Consider the following 22,231-nt stretch of genomic DNA (forward strand, 5'->3'; position numbering starts at 1 on the left):
CTCCTTTGTGTCGATTTCAAGGACCTCAATAAAGCTTGCCCAAAGGATCCCTTCCCCCTCCCCCACATCGATCAAATTATTGATGCTACCGCAGGACACGAGTCATTGTGTTTCCTCGACGCATACTCCGGTTACCACCAAATCAAGATGGCGGAGTCCGACCAAGCCGCAACGACATTCATCACACCATACGGTCCCTTCTATTTCAACACAATGCCTTTTGGGCTAAAAAACGACGGCGGAACATATCAGCGCATGATTCAGACATGGCTGGAGAAACAAATCGGCAAAACAGTAGAGGCATATGTAGACGATGTGGTCATCAAAATCAAACACGCCGACTCTTTGATAGAGGACTTGAGGCTTGCATTCGACAACCTCCGAACATATGACATCAAGCTCAATCCGAAAAAATGCGTTTTCGGCATACCAGCCGGAAAGCTCCTGGGTTTCATTGTCTCCAGTAGAGGTATTGAAGCTAATCCGGCCAAAATCCAAGCTTTGTCATAGTTGGCTACCCCAACAGACCTCAAACAAATCCAGAAGTTAACTGGATGCATGGCGGCTCTAAGCCGCTTTATCGCCCGCTTAGGAGAAAAGGCATTACCCCTTTATCGCCTCCTTCGGTGCACCGAACACTTCGAGTGGACGGATGCTGCCACAGCCAGATTGGAAGAAATAAAAGCCATACTGGCAACCAACCCAATCCTGGCCGCGCCAAACATCGGCGAACCAATGCTATTATACATTGCGTCAACCCATCAAGTTGTAAGCGCAGTGCTCGTCATCGAACGAAAAGCGGACGGACATAAATTCCCTCTTCAAAAGCAGGTATATTATGTATCCACCGTCCTCACTCCATGCAAATCACGGTACCCACATTATCAAAAGATAGCCTATGCGGTATTCATGGCATCCCGGAAACTGCGACACTACTTCCAAGAGTGTTCGATTACAGTAGCCTCGGAGGTGCCACTCAATGGTATTATTGACAACCACGATGCCACGGGCCGGATTGCGAAATGGGCCATTGAGCTCCTCCCGTTCGACATAACATACAAACCTCGGCGAGCCATTAAATCGCAAGTATTGGCCGACTTTGTCGCCGAATGGACGGAAGCCGAACTCCCTAGAGAGTACGGCGCATACTCCAATTGGATTATGCACTTCGACGGCTCCAAAATGTTGGCTGGACTGGGGGCTGGCGTCGTCCTAACGTCTCCAACCGGAGATACAGTTCAATACGTACTGCAGATACTGTATACAGACTCCAACAATGCAGCCGAATACGAAGCCCTATTACATGGTCTTCGGATGGCAGTTTCCATGGGCATTCAGCGCCTGGAGGTGCGTGGGGATTCGAACCTCGCAATATCCCAAATAAATGGAGACTTTGATGTCAAGGATCCGAAGATGGCGGCCTATCGTAACGCCATCCTAAAGATGTCAGCTCGGTTCGAGGGGCTCGAATTTCACCATGTGGCTCGGGAAAACAATCAGGCGGCGGATATCCTCGCCCGCATCGGTGCAAAACGTGATGCGCCCCCCAATATCTTCTTAGAGAGGTTGTGTAAGCCATCCGTGGTATGGGAGGGGGACACCAGCAATATTAGTCCGGACCCGGCCAGAACACTCGATACCGAACACTCTGACATAATCGGAGGCTCTGCCACCGAAACAACGCCTTCAGCCCACGTAATAATGGCCATCATAGCTCCGTGGACAGAACCATTCCTGGCCTACCTAACTAGGCAGGAACTTCCGGAGGACCAAAATGAGGCACGCTGCATAGTGCGGCGATCTAAGGCCTACAGGGTCCATGAGGGAGAACTGTATAAAAAAAGCACTACAATAGTCCTTCAAAGGTGCATCTCCGAAGAGGAAGGGCGGAACCTTTTGGCAGAAATTCACGCCGGACTCTGCGGTCACGACGCCGCAGCCCGGGCTCTTGTAAGCAAGGCCTTCCATACAGGATTCTATTGGCTAACGGCCCGGGCAGACGCACATGACTTGGTCCAACGCTGCGCCGGTTGCCAGCCTTTTGCAAATCAAAGCCACATGCCACCCACCACCCTCCAAACCATCCCCATTACGTGGCCCTTCGCGGTATGGGGGCTTGACATGGTCGGACCCCTTAAAGGGGGAACCCACAAGAAAAAAATACTTACTGGTCATGGTGGATAAATTCACCAAATGGATAGAAGCCAAGCCTGTCAAAACAGCCAAATCCGGACCGGTGATAGACTTCATATCCGGGGTTGTACACCATTATGGCGTCCCCCACAACATCATCACTGGCAACGACACGAACTTCACGGCCGATGAGGTAAAACTCTGGTGCAGCAAAATGGGCATCAAGCTCGATTATGCTTTAGTCTATCACCCACAAACCAATGGCCAAGTTGAGCGAGCAAACGGTCTTATAATGAGCGGCATTAAACCCAGGCTAGTGCGGTCCTCAACGGAGTCCAACACGCACTGGGTAGAGGAGCTCGACTCCGTACTCTGGGGTTGCGGACCACGCTGAACCGTAGTACCGGATATACACCCTTCTTTATGGTGTACGGCGCACAGGCAGTCTTGCCCTGTGACATAATTCATGACTCACCTCGAGTGCGCATGTACGAAGAAAGAGAAGCCGAGCTCGATCGGTAGGACAGTCTGGACACCTTGGAGGAGGAACGCGATGTGGCAAAAGCCCGTTTCGCATTTTATCAGCAACAGGCTTGCAGATACCAAAGCAGAGAAGTACGGGCCAAAACTTATAACGTTGGCGAACTAGTTCTACACCTGCCGGATAAGAAAAAGAACAAGCTCGAGCCCAAATAGGAAGGTCCCTTCATTATTGACCAAGTTCTGACCGGTGGAGCGTACCGACTGCGGGATGCATCGACTAATCGACTTGAGCCGAACCCATGGAACGCGGCCAGTCTCCGAAGATTCTACGCCTAGCGCCGGACTCTATGTTCATCCCCTTCCTCTGTCCATTTTTTGCATATACATTATCTGTCTTGTTTTTCTTTCTTTTATTCTTTCTCTAGGCCTTCAAGGGCCAACTTGTGCCTTGCTTGCACATTATAGATGCGCTAGCCGCGCTCATCATACCTGGGGGCTTCTTTCACAGAAGCTTAATTATTTATCTGAGCCTCATGCCCCACACATGTGTTATACTTCCGCATGTACCTTTTTTTTGCCATTATATGCATCTATATGACTTAAGTTTTGGCCAAGCTGGGTTGCCTGACTCTTGTATTTATGCCCTACGTTTCCGTTAATTCGGCTAGGGCATAAGGGGAGCACCTCTGCGATTGTTACTGCCGGGTCAGCCGGATTTGTACCTCAGACTGGGTGAAGCCGAAAGCTAGCGTTCTTAAGGGAATATTCGGTCGGTGAACAAAAGATGATTTTTATTTATTTTCCATATGTGCCCCCAGATGTTTTTTCTGCGTTTCCTTTCGCAGTCCGGACATGCACTTTAGGGCATGCATACCCAGGGAAAGGAACCCTTAACGGAACTATTATCCCTAGAAGATGTTTCTTACTACCCATGTAATATAACATAACTAGTTGGGCACTTGTCTGTTCAAGCACTAATGACCCCTACGCCTGGTCTCCACGCATACCCCGGTTCTTATATAACTGAGCGGGTATTCGGATACACTCCGGACTATCGGGTCCTGAGGTTGAAGCGAAAAGGTCCGCCATGAAAAATGATCTACAATCCGGCTAGAAGGCATTATACATGTCACTTTAATTACGTAGTCATGCAGACTGACTAAATTCCTCTTCTATACCATCCAACAGGCGGTCTAGCCTACAATCCTGTTGGGAATACTTTGCAGCTAATTCTACTTGCCCATAAACCAAGCTAACGGGAATCTCTTTCCCGTCGGGCCCCATAGGTCCAACCTCGGCCATGTGATTTGGGTCAGCCTTGGTATACCGCGTCTTCACCATGGTCCAGGCTTCCCTGGCACCTTGACGGCATGCCGATATCTTCCATAATCGGAAGCGCCGCCATGCTCCCTTGAGCTTCTCCGCAAGCTCTACAACACCTTCTGGCAAGGAGACGGATGGCCATAAGGCCTGGGCAACACCTTGCATCACCTGCCGAACTTGTTCGTGCAGATGTGAGAGCTCGGATAGAAGATCACCCGCAGACCCGGGCATTTCCTCTGCGGGACGACCCGTCAGCATACCTACAGACATAACACTGTTAGTCGGCTCTTCGCCGAACTCCTTCAAAAGGATTCGTTCAAGCACTTACTGAAAATGCCGCGCCGAAGCCGCTTATTCTCCTTCTCGGAGTTTGCAAGCTGGGTCGAACGTCTTTTAGTTCCACGCTCAGCTTGATATTGGCGTCTTGGAGATTGTTTTTCTCCCGCCTAACCTCAGTCAGCACGCATTTGCCAGCCTCTAGCTGTCACACAACATGCTGGTCCTCCGGATTTTCTCCGGATTCATCTGCAACATCTATTGTTAGATCTGCAGCCACGCCGCACACTATATGGTAACCATCATTCTTTAAAGTAAATGTTACTAGCGGGGGACTTTTTCGGTTCCTTCAATGCGGCAACAGCAGCCCGCAGTTGGGCCTTGCATTCCTCCAGCTCCTGTGACAGCCGAGTATTCTTCTCTGTAAGAACCTGCACAATAAAGATGATCCTTAAAACAGTTCTGCTACCTGTTTCAAGTCTCAGGGGCTACTGATACATATAATCGCCAGATTTACTTACCCGTACATCCTTTACATACTGATCCGTGGCTCTGGCTAGACCATCTAGAGCAGCACGGAGGTACGCTTCTCGAGAATTGAAGGCATCAAATGCCTCTGGTGAGAAACAAGTGTCGCGGAGTACGGCCCGGCGGTGGCTATGATTCATGGCGCTTTCCACTTCTGAATTTGTGGCAGATAATCTATCCGCATACTCTGTAGGAGGATTATCCTACGCGCGCTCCATATCGGCTTCCGCCTCTATGTCCGGTCCTAGCGCCCGACTGGTGGAAGCGTGATTAGCAACATTGCTGGACATATTCTGGCGAGCGTTTTTTCTGTTAAAGAAACACGGGCGTCATTACATTTTGAGAAAGACGCCAACCACGGAGCGGGGTTTTTGTTATACCTTTGCGCCGGCATCTCCGTCCTGACCGCCTTCCTTTTTGGCCTACCCGGCCTCGGTGCCTCTTGTTGGCGAGTTGCCGCGGGTTCAGTAGGGCGTCCCGAATGCCTTCCCTGTAAAAACGCCATATGTATATGGTAGGTGAAGTGTCTAAAAGGGGATCCTAGTTTTTGGAGTTGGGATTTTTGGTTTTTCTTACGTGCGATGCAGGAAGCAGTCCGGGATAGTCGGCCGTAATGGCCACCATGGCATCATCGCAGCTTAACTGATAGAACTGCCGGTCAATCAGCTCCACAAATATAACCGGATCTTCTTCAAGTCCGGAGTCGAGGGCCCGGTCAGGGTCCTCTGGTTGTGGAGAAGGGTTGCTGACCTCCTTTACGGCTTTTCGCAGTTCCTGCCGCAAAGTGGCAAGGTGAATACTTACAACAAAGAATGCAGGAAAAATGGGAGTAAGGAGATATAACTTACCCAGCTTGGAGGATTGTACATGGAGAATCCATCCCGTGGCTTGATGCGGATGAACTCCTCTTCCTCTCCCTTGAACAATTCAGACAGAATTTTTGCTAAAGCGGCAGCATTGTCCGGACCCATATGCCCGCAGCGGGTGGCATCATCCGCCCCGTTAAAACACCACAAGGGGTTCCCACGATATTGAAGTGGTTGCACTCCCCGCATTATGCAAATCGACATAACTTCGATTACTGTCAATCCTGATTGAGCCAGTGCTTTAATCCGGTTCATCAGATAGAGGACTTCACCATTGTCTTCCACCTGGGGGCTCCGTGGGCGCCAACTTCGGTGTTTCTTCAGAGGAGCATTGCTGAACTCAGGAAGACCCCGCCGAACAGGGTCCAGAAGGGGAACGTCCTCCATATAAAACCATTCCGAAGGCCAGTCTTCAGACGACTTCTTCGGGGTACCGGACAGGTATCCGGTACCGGCGATGCACCATATTTCGGATCCGCCCACTTGATAAAGTGACCCCCTCTATGTGCGAGGGACGAGGCAAAATAGCCTTTTCCATAGCTCAAAGTGAGCCTCGCAGCCCAGCAACAACTCATAGAGAGCAACATAGCCTGCGATATGTAGAATGGAGGCAGGGGTGAAATTGTGTAATTGGAAGCCGTAGAACTCCAGGAGCCGGCGAAGGAACAGATGAATTGGAAATCCGATTCCCCTTAATAAATAAGGAACAAGGCAGACCCGCTCCCCCATAGAGGGACTGGGAAAGCTCTCCGCTTGCTCCCCGCCATTGTAGGTGGCAAGCCCGGCTCGTACGTGCTCCATGTATGCTGGATGGAGAAATCCCTTAGTCTACAATTCGATTAATCGACTGTGTGGGACGGAACACCTCTCCCAATCACCGGGCTTAGGGCTACGGGGGCGGGAGGAGGAGCTGCGGAGGTTGGCCATGCTGGAATGGATCTTTCCGAAGCACGCTCTGATGGATTCTCGCTGGGGGAGGATGGTGTGGATCGGATCTGAGAATCCCCGTCCTTTTAATAGACAATTTATTTATCTGGCTAGGGGGGCGAATGTAAAAATGCCCCGGCGCCTCGTATTCATTCGATGCGTGGAAAATAGCCCTTATTGGGCACAGAAGCCAAGAGGTCCAAACATTTATGGGGCCGGACACTGCTTTACAAACGTTCAAAATATGGAGAAGAACCCGCCTTGCAATGCCGAAGACAACACTGCGTGCCGAACTCGTCGTCATTGAAGCCTGGTTCGGGGGCTACTGAGGGAGTCCTGGATTAGGGGGTATCCGGACAGCCGGATTATATCCTTTGGCTGGACTGTCGGACTATGAAGATACAAGATTGAAGACTTCATCTCGTGTCCGGATGGGACTCTACTTGGCGTGGAAGGCAAGCTAGGAATACAGATATGTATATCTCCTCCTTTGTAACCGACCTTGTGTAACCCTAGCCCCCTCCGGTGTCTATATGAACCAGAGGGTTTTAGTCCGTAGGACAACATACAATCATACCATAGGCTAGCTTCTAGGGTTTAGCCTCTCCAATCTCGTGGTAGATCAACTCTTGTAATACTCATATCATCAAGAATAAATCAAGCAGGACGTAGGGTTTTACCTCCATCAAGAGGGCCCGAACCTGGGTAAAACATCGTGTCCCCTGCCTCCTGTTACCATCCACCTTAGACGCACAGTTCGGGACCCCCTACCCAAGATCCGCCGGTTTTGACACCGACAGTGGTCCATTCGGCATTCGAGAAATAAGTGGCTCCACGAAAAGGTCAAGTCTGAACCGATGGTGTCTATAAAAATGATCAGAGAAACTCTTTCCATCCTAGGGATACCAAATGAGCAAGCCTTGGTCTTTCCTGGGCATGGATGGCGCCCCCTGATGATGGATTTACAAAGATCAACACTGATGCGACTGTGAACAGCGAGCATGGCAATGCCGGGGCGGGCGGGGTGGCTCGATCATCATCTGCACTGAAAGGTGCTTGGTGTAAACCTGATGACGGTGTAACGAATCTGCTAATAGCTGAAGCTCTAGCTCTCAAAGATGGTGTATGTTTTGCAAATCTCAGAGGATTCTGAGAAGTAGTCATGGAGGTGGATTTCCTTGAGGTCATGAACCTCTGGAACTCTCGCTACCACACTCGTTCTGTGGTGGCACCGCTTCTACTAGAAACAGGGGATTTATCTGCTAGTTTTATCTCCTTTTCTATTCAGCATGTATCTAGATCATCCAACTTTTTGGCGCTCCTCTGTGCTAAACGAGGTTGCTCTTTGTTAGTTACCGAGAGTTGGATGGACACCGAACCTCCTTTCCTAGTTAGTAGCCTCATGGCTGATTGTGCTAGGTGTGCTTTTGTTGAATAAAGTTCCCCAAGTTCCACGCAAAAAAAAAACAAGCGGTGATAAATATCATATAGCAATTCAATATTGTGAGTGGTAATCGTCCTTTGTATTCCTGTGGCCGCCCAAATCTCCCCTAGTTGGTATACTGACATGCAACTGGGAAATCTTTACCGTTTCTCTCTTATCTTTCCATCCTTTTCAATTTTTAGTTTTGAGGGGAATAAATTGCAAAAACCCACTACAATTGGGGACCCTAATTCATAAAACCATCACCATTCGTTCTTTTTATTTCAAAAAACCACCAACATTGTGCCGACAGTTTTCAAAAACCACTGATTGCACGTATAAGCACTTGCTAACGCTAAAACTAACATATAGGTCCCACCATAAGTGATGATGTGGCAACTAAACTAACGGTGTTTGACTAACCGTCAAAATAGACGTGGGACCCCCATGTCAGTGTGATATCTCACCTATGATAAATAAACACATCTATGTGTCCTCCTCCTCTCGATCCACTGTGCACATAGTGTGCACAACCGCCGCCGCCGCCCCTATCTGGTAGGATCCCTCATCGAACCGCTGGTCGCCGCCGGTAAGCCAAGCCGTCGCCCCTCCCCCTTATTTCTCCTCCATCTTCTCTTCTACCTTGTTGCCTCGTCTTGGCCGCGTCATGCACACTGCCGCGGGTCTCCTCTGAGCCGCCCGAGAGCACTGCCTCGCCACCGATTGTAGCCAGCGTAGCCACCGCCGATTAGCCGCTGCCAGACTATGTTCCTAAGTTCATCTTTTCACGCTAGTATACCTCGCCGATGGGTTCAAGCAAGGACACCTGGAGATGGATGAATCGAGTCTTTCTCTGCCTCTTGCACCGACCGCTCCTCGCCCTTGATTCGCCGTCTACAAGCCTTCCCCGAGCCCACTGAGCTTCCCAGCTGCATCGAGTATGCTCCTCTTGATTTCTCCCCATCTCTCCTGCTCTATTTCACACTATAATGCCATACCCCGCGAGCTCCGAGCACGGCCGCCACCATGGCCGATGAACTCAAGCAGTTCGTGCTCCCCTGCCTAGTCTAGTAGCAAGCGGTGAATCCCCGTCATAGTCTTCTCCCGACGACCCCTGCAGTCTGGCACCACCCACCGTGGTCTGCTCCCGACGCCCTCGTGCACTCCTGCGAAGGCTGCTTCACCACCCCGAGTTCGGCACAGGACCTCCTGGGCCTATCCTCCATCCGTGTTTGGCTTGTGCCCGGGAGCCATGGCAGGAGGCCGAGCGTGGTGTTGTGTGGAGCAAAAGCCGGTGGTGCTGGGAGGCTCATTAGCCGGCAGCTTGCCTGGCCGGAGCCGCGGGCCCCCACGCGTGTACAGAGGCGCGAAAGCGCATGGAGAAAATTAACGAGGAGACGAGTGATGTTTGCTTGAACTACGTCGGTATTTTCCCAAAGAGGAAGGGATGATGCAGCACAACAATGGTAGGTATTTCCCTAAGTGATGAGACCAAGGTTATCGAACCAGTAGGAGAACCACGCAATACCACGTAAACAGTTCCTACACACAAAGAACAAATACTTGCAACCCGACGTAAGAGAGCGGTTGTCAATCCCTCACGGGTAAAAAGATAGGTAAAATTGTAGTAGATTGGATAAATAGATCTCGCGGGAACACGAGATTAAATAAATAAATAAAAATTACAGCAAGGTATTTTTGGGTTTTTGGAAATATAGATCTGAAAATAAAAGCAAATGAAAATAGATCTTGAAGGCAAATATAATAAAGAAGAGACCCGGGAGCTGTAGATTTCACTAGTGGCTTCTCTCGAGAAAAATAGCATACGGCGGGTAAACAAATTACTATTGGGCAATTGATAGAACTTCAAATAATCATGACGGTATCGAGGCAATGATCATTATATAGGCATCACGTCCAAGATTAGTAGACCGAGTCCTGCCTGCATCTACTACTATTACTCCACACATCAATCGCTATCCAGCATGCATCTAGTGTATTAAGTTCACGGAGAAACATAGTAATGCAATAAGAATGATGACATGATGTAAACAAGATCTATTTATGTAGAAATAAACCCATATTGTTATCCTTAATGGCAACGATACATACGTGTCGGTTCCCCTTCTGTCACTGGGACCAAACACTGTAAGATCAAACCCATCACAAAGCACCTCTTCCCATGGCAAGAAAAATCGATCTAGTCGGCCTAACTAAACCAAAGACTCAAAGAAGAAATACAAGGCTATAAGCAATCGTGCATATAAGAGATCAAAAGACTCAAATAACTTTCATGGATAAAAACATAGATCTGATCATAAACTCAAAGTTCATCGGATCCCAACAAACACACCACAAAAAGAGTTACATCAAATAGATTTGCAAGTGACCATTCTATTGAGAATCAAAAGAGAGAGATGAAGCCATCTAGCTACTAACTACGGACCCGTAGGTCTACAATTAACTACTCACGCATCATCGGAGAGGCACCAATGAGGATGATGAACCCCTTTGTGATGGTGTTTAGATTGCATCTGGTGGTTCTGGAACTTGCGACGGCTGGAATTGATTTTTGTCGACTCCCCTAGGGTTTCTGGAATATTGGGGTATTTATAGAGCAAAGAGGCAGTGCGGGAGGCAGCCGAGGTGGTCACAACCCACCAGGGTGCGCCTGGGCCCCCAGGCGCCCCCAGGTGGGTTGTGCTCCCCTCGGAGCCCCCTTTGGTACTTCTTTGGCCCAACAGGTGTCTTCTGGTCCAGAAAAAAATCACCAAAAAGTTTTGCTGCATTTGGACTCCGTTTGGTATTGATTTCCTGCGAAGTAAAAAACAAGCAAAAAAACATCAACTGGCACTGGGCACTATGTCAATAGGTTAGTCCCAAAAAATGATATAAAGTTGCTATAAATGATTGTAAAACATTGATGAATGATAATATAACAGCATGGAACAATAAAAAAATATAGATACGTTGAAGCCGTATCAACGGGGTTGAGTAGTTGCGTCGTCTTTCCTCCACCACGTGGACCTGTTGTTGGGGTCCACTCGTCAGGTTTTCACTTAAATGGTTTTAATCGAGCGATCAGCGTTTTCTGAAAACGGTCAACACAATGTTGGTGGTATTCTGAAAAAATCGAATGGTGGCGGTTTTGTGAATTAGGGTCCCCAATTGTGGTGTTTTTTTTGCAATTTACTCCTTCGAGTGTGGATTTGAGATTTCATTTATACCAGGGAAAAAGACATTGAACAAAATTCACCAAAACTGAAAGGAAGATGAACCTGCATCCAAAGAATCCTATGTTTGCAGACAGGCCTGATGGATGGGCGAATTTCAGAATGTGATGTTTTGTTTCATCAATCAATCTGCAAAAAATACCGAGCATGTATGTACCTTGAATTTCTCTGTGTTTCTAAAGAAGAAAGATAACAAGCGTGTACTCTGAATGTGTCTGCTTTCCTAATGACCAAAGATAACAAGTATGTACTCTGAATGTCTGTGTATTGTTTCATTATGAGTTTGTTACAGTTTGTAGAGTTTCAGATGAAAGTTCTTACCTTATCTCTGCTTGAGCTAAGTTTCCCCGGAGAAGAAAGACTAATCCTGATTTCTTCCGTGACATTGTCTTGATGAAGCATCTGTGAACTGCTCCCAACCTTTCTTGGCATGTGAGTTGGTTTGATGTCCCCTCAATACTCAGAAAAAATGAAAACTATTTAGCAAGATATAACCCCCGGACATGTCAATTCTACCGCAGCATACAAGTGCACCACTAAAAGGGATAAATTCATAGCGCAGTCTCAGATGATCAACTTTGGGTCTACAATGCTTTTTTAAAGAGAATATATTAACATCGCAAACATATTAATTACACCCAACCTCTGCACCAACGAGATATCGAAAGACATTCAGGATGCACACAACCAAGAACAAAATAAAGAAGAGATAAATATATAACAAAGACCCCGATGCAGTGATAAAACACTCGCAACAACAACACTATAACCACCACCAAAGACAACACTCAGACCGCAAAAGAGATTCTCCTTAAGCGGCGCCTCCAAGAAGGAAATAGTGCACAAGCGTTGTCGTCTCCCGATCAAGGATCTTGAGTTTTCACCATGAAGAAAGTCTAAGATCGCAAAACAATGCCTTCAGGAAGGCCATTGCCAGGTACAACCAATGGAACCCCGGCCTTGGGCTTTCACCCTGGAAATCGTGGCTCGATACTCAAGAAGCACCACCAGAAATGCTTTCCACCTATGTTGTCGCCCCTCCTACCAAGGCCACTGCTGCAAGTACTCGACACCCGACACACAGGAACAACCTGTGCCACAAGTCTTCATCGTAACTAAAACTCCTCTCAGCCATTACAAGCCTACAATGCTAAATAGAAAAGGATCCACAATGTGCAACCAAGCTAGACTAAGCTATAAATCAAATACCAGAATTTTTTTATTGTTGCAACTACAAAAATAACGTGAAGCACAACTAAATAGAACAAAAAATAACATAGTTTTCTAATCAAGATTCAATTGCATAAAGTAATTTCAATTGGTGTGCACGAATAAGAGCTAAGGAACAATAGATGTTTCGTCCTGATGAGATAAAAGGCTTACCTGTTAGCGCGGTATTGAGCATAAGAATACCCTGCAAGATACAACTTATTTTCCGAGTTAGTGAACACTTCTCCAAAAGAAAGTTAAAAGACAACTTATGGTGCGCTATTGGGAAATGAGGAATCGACAGTAATATGAGCAAATATGGCCATAGGCTGTAGCAGGCATTGTTTTCTATATGTCTTAATTCTCATGAAGCTATCTTGTTTCAGGTTCATTATCGCCTCCATGCCTATCCAAAGTAGATTCTTATTGTTAGAACAAAATATAGTGTAGCAAACCAATTGCTTCTGGAACATCCTATATGAGATAAATGATAAGAAATTTTAAAATTGCTTAATTCAATTGATAATTGTAGTGACATGTTGACATGGATTTGGCCAAAACTAGAATAAAGAAGAGGGTGACAATTAATCAAATTTACACAAAACTGTTTTTGTGTACTTCTAGAGTGAAGGCACATGATTTGGGGGACTTGATACTTGATAGATATCCTCTCTGTAATACGACCGCAAGATTGCCTAAGCCCTTTGGGATTGTAACATGTGAAAAGATACACACCCTTTCATGGTATATTAGTGCATACTGATCCTCAGAGTGGAATGGGTGTGAATATGAAGGAAACCAAGAACGTAAACTTGTTATTTGTGTGTGTATATGATTTACTCTTAACGTTTTATCAAACCATTTTACCTGCACAACCCATCTTTCCAAATTCCCGTGGGATGGTATAGTACACCCAAGATCTTTATACTGCTCTTTAAATATAGTACACCCAAGATCCCCTCTGAAAATGATAACTCCATGACCTGGCTCGGACTATGGTATGGATACTAAAAAGTAGACAATCTGCAACATGAAATGCTGAAACAAATGTTATAAATAAAATCTAAAATTTTGCAAGAAATAGTACTTGTGGTGTCTTGCGCACTTTTATCATTAAGCAAACACCAGTAACTATTACGTGAGGCTAAGAACCCTACAATAACAGACGCAAATAATGGAAAGAACATTTTAATACTTCTGCTTCGTTAGATCCCCAAAAAACACATCAACGGAGAAGATCTGTCCATACTCCTTCATAATAAAGGGTAGGATGGTCTTTTTTTAAAGTGTGTTGTGCGTGCCAAGTGCGATACACAACATATGCACGTACCTCCTTGGGCCAGCCCATTTTACACCTTTCTTCTTCTGTAGATGAGATTCGAATCGAGCCTAGCAGCTGCGCTTAGTACAACCGCGGTAACCAACTGGACTAGTTTCTTGTTGTCTCTAGTTACCTTCCTTTTTATTCTTCAAATATAACACTAACCAACGCGAGCCCGTTTTTTTTCGTTTCTGTTTGCCTGCTTTTTCTTCCTTTTTTATCTTTCTCTTCTATTTTCTTTTTCTTTTTTTTTCAAAATTTGTGAACTATTTTAAAATCATGATTTTTTCTTATATATGTGAACTTTTCAAATTCGTGAACATTTTCTTAAATTCGTGAACTTTGTTTTCAATTCCCTGAACGTTTTTCAAATCCATGAACTTTATTCAACTTTTAAAAACTTTTTTACAGCCCTTGTTTTTTTAAAACTAATGAACTTTTTTCAAATCCGTGAACGCTTGGACCGGCCCAACACGTGTCCGACGGGAGCGATGCGGTCCCCTTGTTGGGCCAAGCCCTAAGCTTTTTTCTATTTTTTCTTTTTTCTATTTCATTTTACTCATTTTCTATTTCAAAAACTGTTCTGGAATTCAAAAATGTGTGCCTTTTTAGATTTTTTATTACAAATTTAAGAAATGTTTTGGAATTGAAAAATGTGTTTATATATGAGGCATCCATGTCGGGTTCACATATTGTTTTGGAGGAGACATTTTGTAGAGAAAAGGGGGCATATGCCCCCCCCCGGTTTTCCATCTATCTATCTTTTATTCTCCGCTGGAAGCGTTAATTATTGTGCAGGTTTATAAGTCAAGATGAGTGGGGAGGCCCTTGGACATCACCAGGTTTTCTAATTACGATGAACTTCGAGAAGAATTGGGTCGGTTATTCAGCATTAGGGGACAGTTGGACGACCCTGATAGATCACTCGCCCTTCCATCGCTTCATATCTCACTTTGCTTGCCTCGCTTCGTTAGCATTGGCCTCTGACCCGCGATGCCCCTTTACAATGACGGAGCTATGTACAGTTCAAAGCTGGCCACCTCTCCAAGCCTTGCAAAGGTCATTGAAGAACAAGAAGAAATATGGGATCAAATTAAGTAAGGTGACAAATCAAATACAATTGTTTCATGTACTCGTCCTCTTCCTCTGTCCAGGCCCGTTTGAATGACGGCAGCGTCGTGCCGTTCCTAAGAGGAGGTCATTGTTGCTGGACCACATCCGTCTCCGCTATGACGGCCGGAGCACCACGGCGGGCAGGCGCAAGGGTTGTCTACGCCATGACAAAGGTGGGGAAAGACATGTCGAAGCCCGAAACGAGGAATTCCATGTCATGGTATACACGCTCGATGGAGAGCGAGTCGATTGGCATTTCGAGGGGTGACACGAGAGGCGACCATGAAGGTATACGGGACGGTGCACTGCAAGGAAGGCTAGATCGACCTGCCTCCACGGTAGACTTCAAAGTTTAGCGCCCTGGCTGCCAACTGTTGGAAATATGACCTAGAGGCAATAATAAAAGGATTATTATTATATTTCCTTGTTCATGATAATTGTCTTTTATTCATGCTATAATTGTGTCATCCAGAAATCGTAATACATGTGTGAATACATAGACACCAACATGTCCCTAGTAAGCCTCTAGTTGACTAGCTCGTTGATCAACAGATAGTCATGGTTTCCTGACTATGGACATTGGATGTCATTGATAACGAGATCACATCATTAGGAGAATGATGTGATGGACAAGACCCAATCCTAAACATAGCACAAGATCGTATAGTTCGTTTGCTAGAGTTTTTCCAATGTCAAGTATCTTTTCCTTAGACCATGAGATCGTGTAACTCCCGGATACCGTAGGAGTGCTTTGGGTGTACCAAACGTCACAACGTAACTGGGTGACTATAAAGGTATACTACGGGTATCTCTGAAACTGTCTGTTGGGTTGACACGGATCAAGACTGGGATTTGTCACTCCGTATGAAGGAGAGGTATCTCTGGGCCCACTCGGTAATGCATCATCATAATGAGCTCAAAGTGACCAAGTGTCTGGTCACGGGATCATGCATTACGGTACGAGTAAAGTGACTTGCCGGTGACGAGATTGAACGAGGTATTGGGATACCGACGATCGAATCTTGGGCAAGTAACGTACCGATTGACAAAGGGAATTGTATACGGGGTTGCTTGAATCCTCGACATCATGGTTCATCCGATGAGATCATCGAGGAGCATGTGGGAGCCAACATGGGTATCCAGATCCCGTTGTTGGTTATTGACCGAGAGCCGTCTCGGTCATGTCTACATGTCTCCCGAACCCGTAGGGTCTACACACTTAAGGTTCAGTGACGCTAGGATTGTAGAGATATGAATATGCAGTAACCCGAAAGTAGTTCGGAGTCCCGGATGAGCTCCCGGACGTCACGAGGAGTTCCGGAATGGTCCGGAGGTGAAGAATTATATATAGGAAGTGCAGTTTCGGCCATCGGGAGAGTTTCAGGGGTCACCGGTATTGTACCGGGACCACCGGAAGGGTCCCGGGAGTCCACTGGGTGGGGTCACCCATCCTGAAGGGTCCCATGGGCTAAAGTGGGGAGGGGAACCAGCCCATAGTGGGCTGGTGCGCCCCCCTTGGCCCACCCCATGCGCCTAGGGTTGGGAACCCTAGGGTGGGGGCGCCCCACCTGGCTTGGAGGACACTCCACCCCTTGGCCGCCGCCCCCCCTAGGAGATCCCATCTCCTAGGGCCAGCGCACCCCTAGGGGGCCTATATAAAGGGGGGGAGAGGGAGGGGCAGCCGCACCCTTGAGTCTTGGCGCCTCCCTCTCCCCTGCTACACCTCTCCCTCTCGCAGAAGAACGGCGAAGCCCTGCTGCGGTGACTGCTGCATCCACCACCACGCCGTCGTGCTACTGGATCTTCATCAACCTCTCCTTCCCCCTTGCTGGATCAAGAAGGAGGAGACGTCACGCTGATCGTACGTGTGTTGAACGCGGAGGTGCCGTCCGTTCGGCGCTAGGATCTCCGGTGATTTGGATCACGTCGAGTACGACTTCCTCATCCCCGTTCTTTGAACGCTTCCGCGCGTGATCTACAAAGGTATGTAGATGCAATCCGATCACTCGTTGCTAGATGAACTCATAGATGGATCTTGGTGAAACCGTAGGAAATTTTTTGTTTTCTGCAACGTTCCCCAACAGTGGCATCATGAGCTAGGTCTATGCGTAGTTCTCTTTGCACGAGTAGAACACAATTTGTTGTGGGCGTAGATGTTGTCAACTTTCTTGCCGCTACTAGTCTTATTTTGCTTCAGCGGTATTGTGGGATGAAGCGGCCCGGACCAACCTTACACGTACGCTTACGTGAGACCGGTTCCACCGACTAACATGCACTAGTTGCATAAGGTGGCTGGCGGGTGTCTGTCTCTCCCACTTTAGTTGGAGCGGATTTGATGAAAAGGGTCCTTATGAAGGGTAAATAGAAGTTGACAAATCACGTTGTGGCTTTCACGCAGGTAAGAAAACATTCTTGCTAGAACCCTATTGCAGCCACGTAAAATTTGCAACAACAATTACAGGACGTCTAACTTGTTTTTGCAGCAAGTGTTTTGTGATGTGATATGGCCAAAGTTGTGATGAATGATGAATGATATATATGTGATGTATGAGATGTTCATGCTATTGTAATAGGAATCACGACTTGCATGTCGATGAGTATGACAACCGGCAGGAGCCATAGGAGTTGTCTTTATTTTTGTATGACCTGCGTGTCATTGAGAAACGCCATGTAACTTACTTTACTTTATTGCTAAACGTGTTAGCCATAGTAGTAGAAGTAATAGTTGGCGAGCAACTTCATGGAGACACGATGATGGAGATCATGATGATGGAAATCATGGTGTCATGCCGGTGCCAAGATGATCATGGAGCCCCAAGATGGAGATCAAAGGAGCTATGTGATATTGGCCATATCATGTCACTATTATTATTTGATTGCATGTGATGTTTATCATGTTTTTGCATCTTGTTTACTTAGAACGACGGTAGTAAATAAGATGATCCCTCATAATAATTTCAAGAAAGTGTTCCCCCTAACTGTGCGCCGTTGCGACAGTTCGTTGTTTCGAAGCACCACGTGATGATCGGGTGTGATAGATTCCAACGTTCACATACAACGGGTGTAAGACAGATTTACACATGCAAACACTTAGGTTAACTTGACGAGCCTAGCATGTACAGACATGGCCTCGGAACACAGAAGACCGAAAGGTCGAGCATGAGTCATATAGAAGATACGATCAACATGAAGATGTTCACCGATGTTGACTAGTCCGTCTCACGTGATGATCGTACACGGCCTAGTTAAATCGGATCATGTTATACTTAGATGACTGGAGGGATCTCTATCTGAGTGGGAGTTCATTGAATAATTTGATTTAGATGAACTTAATTATCATGAACTTAGTCTAAAATCTTTACAACATGTATTGTAGATCAAATGGCCAACGTTGTCCTCAACTTCAACTCGTTCCTAGAGAAAACCAAGCTGAAAGACGATGGCAGCAACTATACGGATTGGATCCGGAACCTGAGGATCATCCTCATAGCTGCCAAGAAAGATTATGTCCTACAAGCACCGCTAGGTGAAGCACCTGCTCTCCCTGCAGAACAAGACGTTATGAACGCTTGGCAGACACGTACCGATGATTACTCCCTCGTTCAGTGCGGCATGCTTTACAGATTAGAGCCGGGGCTCCAAGAGCGTTTTGAGAGACACGGAGCATATGAGATGTTCGAAGAGCTGAAAATGGTTTTTCAAGCTCATGCCCGGGTCGAGAGATATGAAGTCTCCGACAAGTTCTTCAGCTGTAAGATGGAGGGAAACAGTTCTGTCAGTGAGCACATACTCACTATGTCTGGGTTACATAACCGCTTGACTCAGCTGGGAGTTAATCTCCCAGATGACGCGGTCATTGACAGAATCCTCCAGTCGCTTCCACCGAGCTACAAGAGATTTGTGATGAACTTCAATATGCAGGGGATGGAAAAGACCATTCCTGAAGTATTTGCAATGCTGAAATCAGCAGAGGTAGAAGTCAAAAAGGAACATCAAGTGTTGATGGTGAATAAAACCATTAAGTTCAAGAAAGGCAAGGGTAAGAAGAACTTCAAGAAGGACGGCAAGGGAGTTGCCGCGCCCGGCAAGCAAGCTGCCGGGAAGAAGCCAAAGAATGGACCCAAGCCCGAGACTGAGTGTTTTTATTGCAAGGGAAGTGGTCACTGGAAGCGGAACTGCCCCAAATACTTAGCAGACAAGAAGGCCGGCATCACGAAAGGTATATGTGATATACATGTAATTGATGTGTACCTTACCAGTACTCGTAGTATCTCCTGGGTATTTGATACCGGTGCGGTTGCTCACATTTGTAACTCAAAGCAGGAGCTGCGGAATAAGCGGAGATTGGCGAAGGACGAGGTGACGATGCGCGTCGGGAATGGTTCCAAGGTCGATGTGATCGCCGTCGGCACGCTACCTCTACATTTACCTACGGGATTAGTTTTGAACCTCAATAATTGTTATTTAGTGCCAAGTTTGAGCATGAACATTGTATCAGGATCTCGTTTAATACGAGATGGCTACTCATTTAAATTCGAGAATAATGGTTGTTCTATTTATATGAGAGATATGTTTTATGGTCATGCTCCGATGGTGAATGGTTTATTCTTAATGAATATCGAGCGTAATGCTACACATATTCATAGTGTGAGTACCAAAAGATGTAAGGTTGATAATGATAGTCCCACATACTAGTGGCACTGCCGCCTTGGTCACATAGGTGTCAAACGCATGAAGAAGCTCCATGCAGATGGACTTTTAGAGTCTCTTGATTACGAATCATTTGACACGTGCGAACCATGCCTCATGGGTAAAATGACCAAGACTCCGTTCTCAGGAACAATGGAGCGAGCAACCAACTTATTGGAAAGCATACATACTGATGTGTGCGGTCCAATGAGTGTTGAGGCTCGTGGTGGTTATCGTTATGTTCTCACCCTCGCTGATGACTTGAGTAGATATGGGTATGTCTATTTAATGAAAGACAAGTCTGAGACCTTTGAAAAGTTCAAGGAATTTCAGAGTGAGGTTGAGAATCAACGTGACAGGAAAATCAAGTTGTTGCGATTAGATCGTGGAGGAGAATACTTGAGTCACGAGTTTGGCACACACTTAAGAAAATGTGGAATAGTTTCACAACTGACGCTGCCTGGAACACCTCAGCGTAATGGTGTGTCCGAACGTTGTAGTCGCACTCTATTAGATATGGTCTGATCTATGATGTCTCTTACCGATTTACCGCTATCTTTTTGGGGCTATGCTTTAGAGACTGCCGCATTCACTTTAAATAGGGCTCCGTCAAAATCCGTTGAGACGACACCGTATGAATTATGGTTTGGAAGAAACCTAAGCTGTCGCTTCTAAAAGTTTGGGGATGCGATGCTTATGTCAAGAAACTTCAACCTGAAAAGCTCGAACCCAAGTCAGAAAAATGCGTCTTCATAGGATACCCTAAAGAAACTATTGGGTATACCTTCTACCTCAGATCCGAAGGCAAGATCTTTGTTGCCAAGAATGGGTCCTTTCTAGAGAAGGAGTTTCTCTCGAAAGAAGTAAGTGGGAGGAAAGTAGAACTTGATGAAGTATTACCTCTTGAACCGGAAAGTGGAGCAACTCAGGAAAATGTTCCTGTGGTGCCTGCACCAATTAGAGAGGAAGTTAATGATGATGATCAAGATACTTCTGATCAAGCTCCTACTGAAATTCGAAGGTCCACAAGGACACGTTCCGCACCAGAATGGTACGGCAAACCTGTCTTGGAAATCATGTTGTTAGATAATGGTGAACCTTCGAACTATGAAGAAGCGATGGCGGGCCCGGACTCCGACAAATGGCTGGAAGCCATGAAATTCGAGATAGGATCCATGTATGAAAACGAAGTATGGACTTTGACTGACTTGCCCGTTGAGCGGCGAGCCATAGAAATAAATGGATCTTTAAGAAGAAGACAGACGCGGATGGTAATGTTACCATCTATAAACCTCGACTTGTCGCTAAGGGTTATCGGCAAGTTCAAGCGGTTGACTACGATGAGACTTTCTCACCGGTAGCGAAGCTGAAGTCCGTCCGGATCATGTTAGCAATTGCCGCATTCTATGATTATGAGATATGGCAAATGGACGTCAAAACGGCATTCATTAATGGTTTCCTTAAGGAAGAATTGTATATGATGCAACCGGAAGGTTTTGTCGATCCTAAGAATGCTGACAAGGTGTGCAAGCTCCAACGCTCGATTTATGGGCTGGTGCAAGCATCTCGGAGTTGGAACATTCGCTTTGATGAGATGATCAAAGCGTTTGGGTTTATGCAGACGTATGGAGAAGCCTGCGTTTACAAGAAAGTGAGTGGGAGCTCTGTAGCATTTCTCATATTATATGTAGATGACATACTTTTGATGGAAAATGATATAGAGCTTTTGGACAGCATTAAGGCCTACTTGAATAAGAGTTTTTCAATGAAGGACCTTGGAGAAGCTGCTTATATATTAGGCATCAAGATCTATAGAGATAGATCAAGATGCCTCATAGGTCTTTCACAAAGCACATACCTTGATAACATATTGAAGAAGTTCAATATGGATCAGTCTAAGAAGGTGTTCTTGCCTGTGTTGCAAGGTGTGAAATTGAGCTCAGCTCAATGTCCGACCACGGCAGAAGATATAGAAGAGATGAGTGTCATCCCCTATGCCTCAGCCATAGGGTCTATTATGTAGGCCATGCTGTGTACCAGACCTGATGTAAACCTTGCCGTAAGTTTGGTAGGTAGGTACCAAAGTAATCTCGGCACGGAACACTGGACAACGGTCAAGAATATCCTGAAGTACCTGAAAAGGACTAAGGAAATGTTTCTCGTTTATGGAGTTGACGAAGAGCTCGTCGTAAAGGGTTACATCGACGCTAGCTTCGACACAGATCTGGATGACTCTAAGTCACAAACCGGATACGTGTATATTTTGAATGGTGGGGCAGTAAGCTGGTGCAGTTGCAAGCAGAGCGTCGTGGCGGGATCTACATGTGAAGCGGAGTACATGGCAACCTCGGAGGCAGCGCATGAAGCAATTTGGGTGAAGGAGTTCATCACCGACCTAGGAGTCATACCCAATGCGTCGGGGCCGATCAAACTCTTCTGTGACAACACTGGAGCTATTGCACTTGCCAAGGAGCCCAGGTTTCACAAGAAGACCAGGCACATCAAGCGTCGCTTCAACTCCATTCGTGAAAAAGTTCAAGATGGAGACATAGATATTTGTAAAGTACATACGAACCTGAATGTAGCAGATTCGTTGACTAAACCTCTCCCTAGAGCAAAACATGATCAACACCAGAATTCCATGGGTGTTCGATTCATCACAATGTAACTAGATTATTGACTCTAGTGCAAGTGGGAGACTGTTGGA

Source organism: Triticum urartu, chromosome 2A, assembly GCF_056163025.1.
Source record: "Triticum urartu cultivar PI428250 chromosome 2A, HENAU_Tu73, whole genome shotgun sequence".
Taxonomy (NCBI): domain Eukaryota; kingdom Viridiplantae; phylum Streptophyta; class Magnoliopsida; order Poales; family Poaceae; genus Triticum; species Triticum urartu.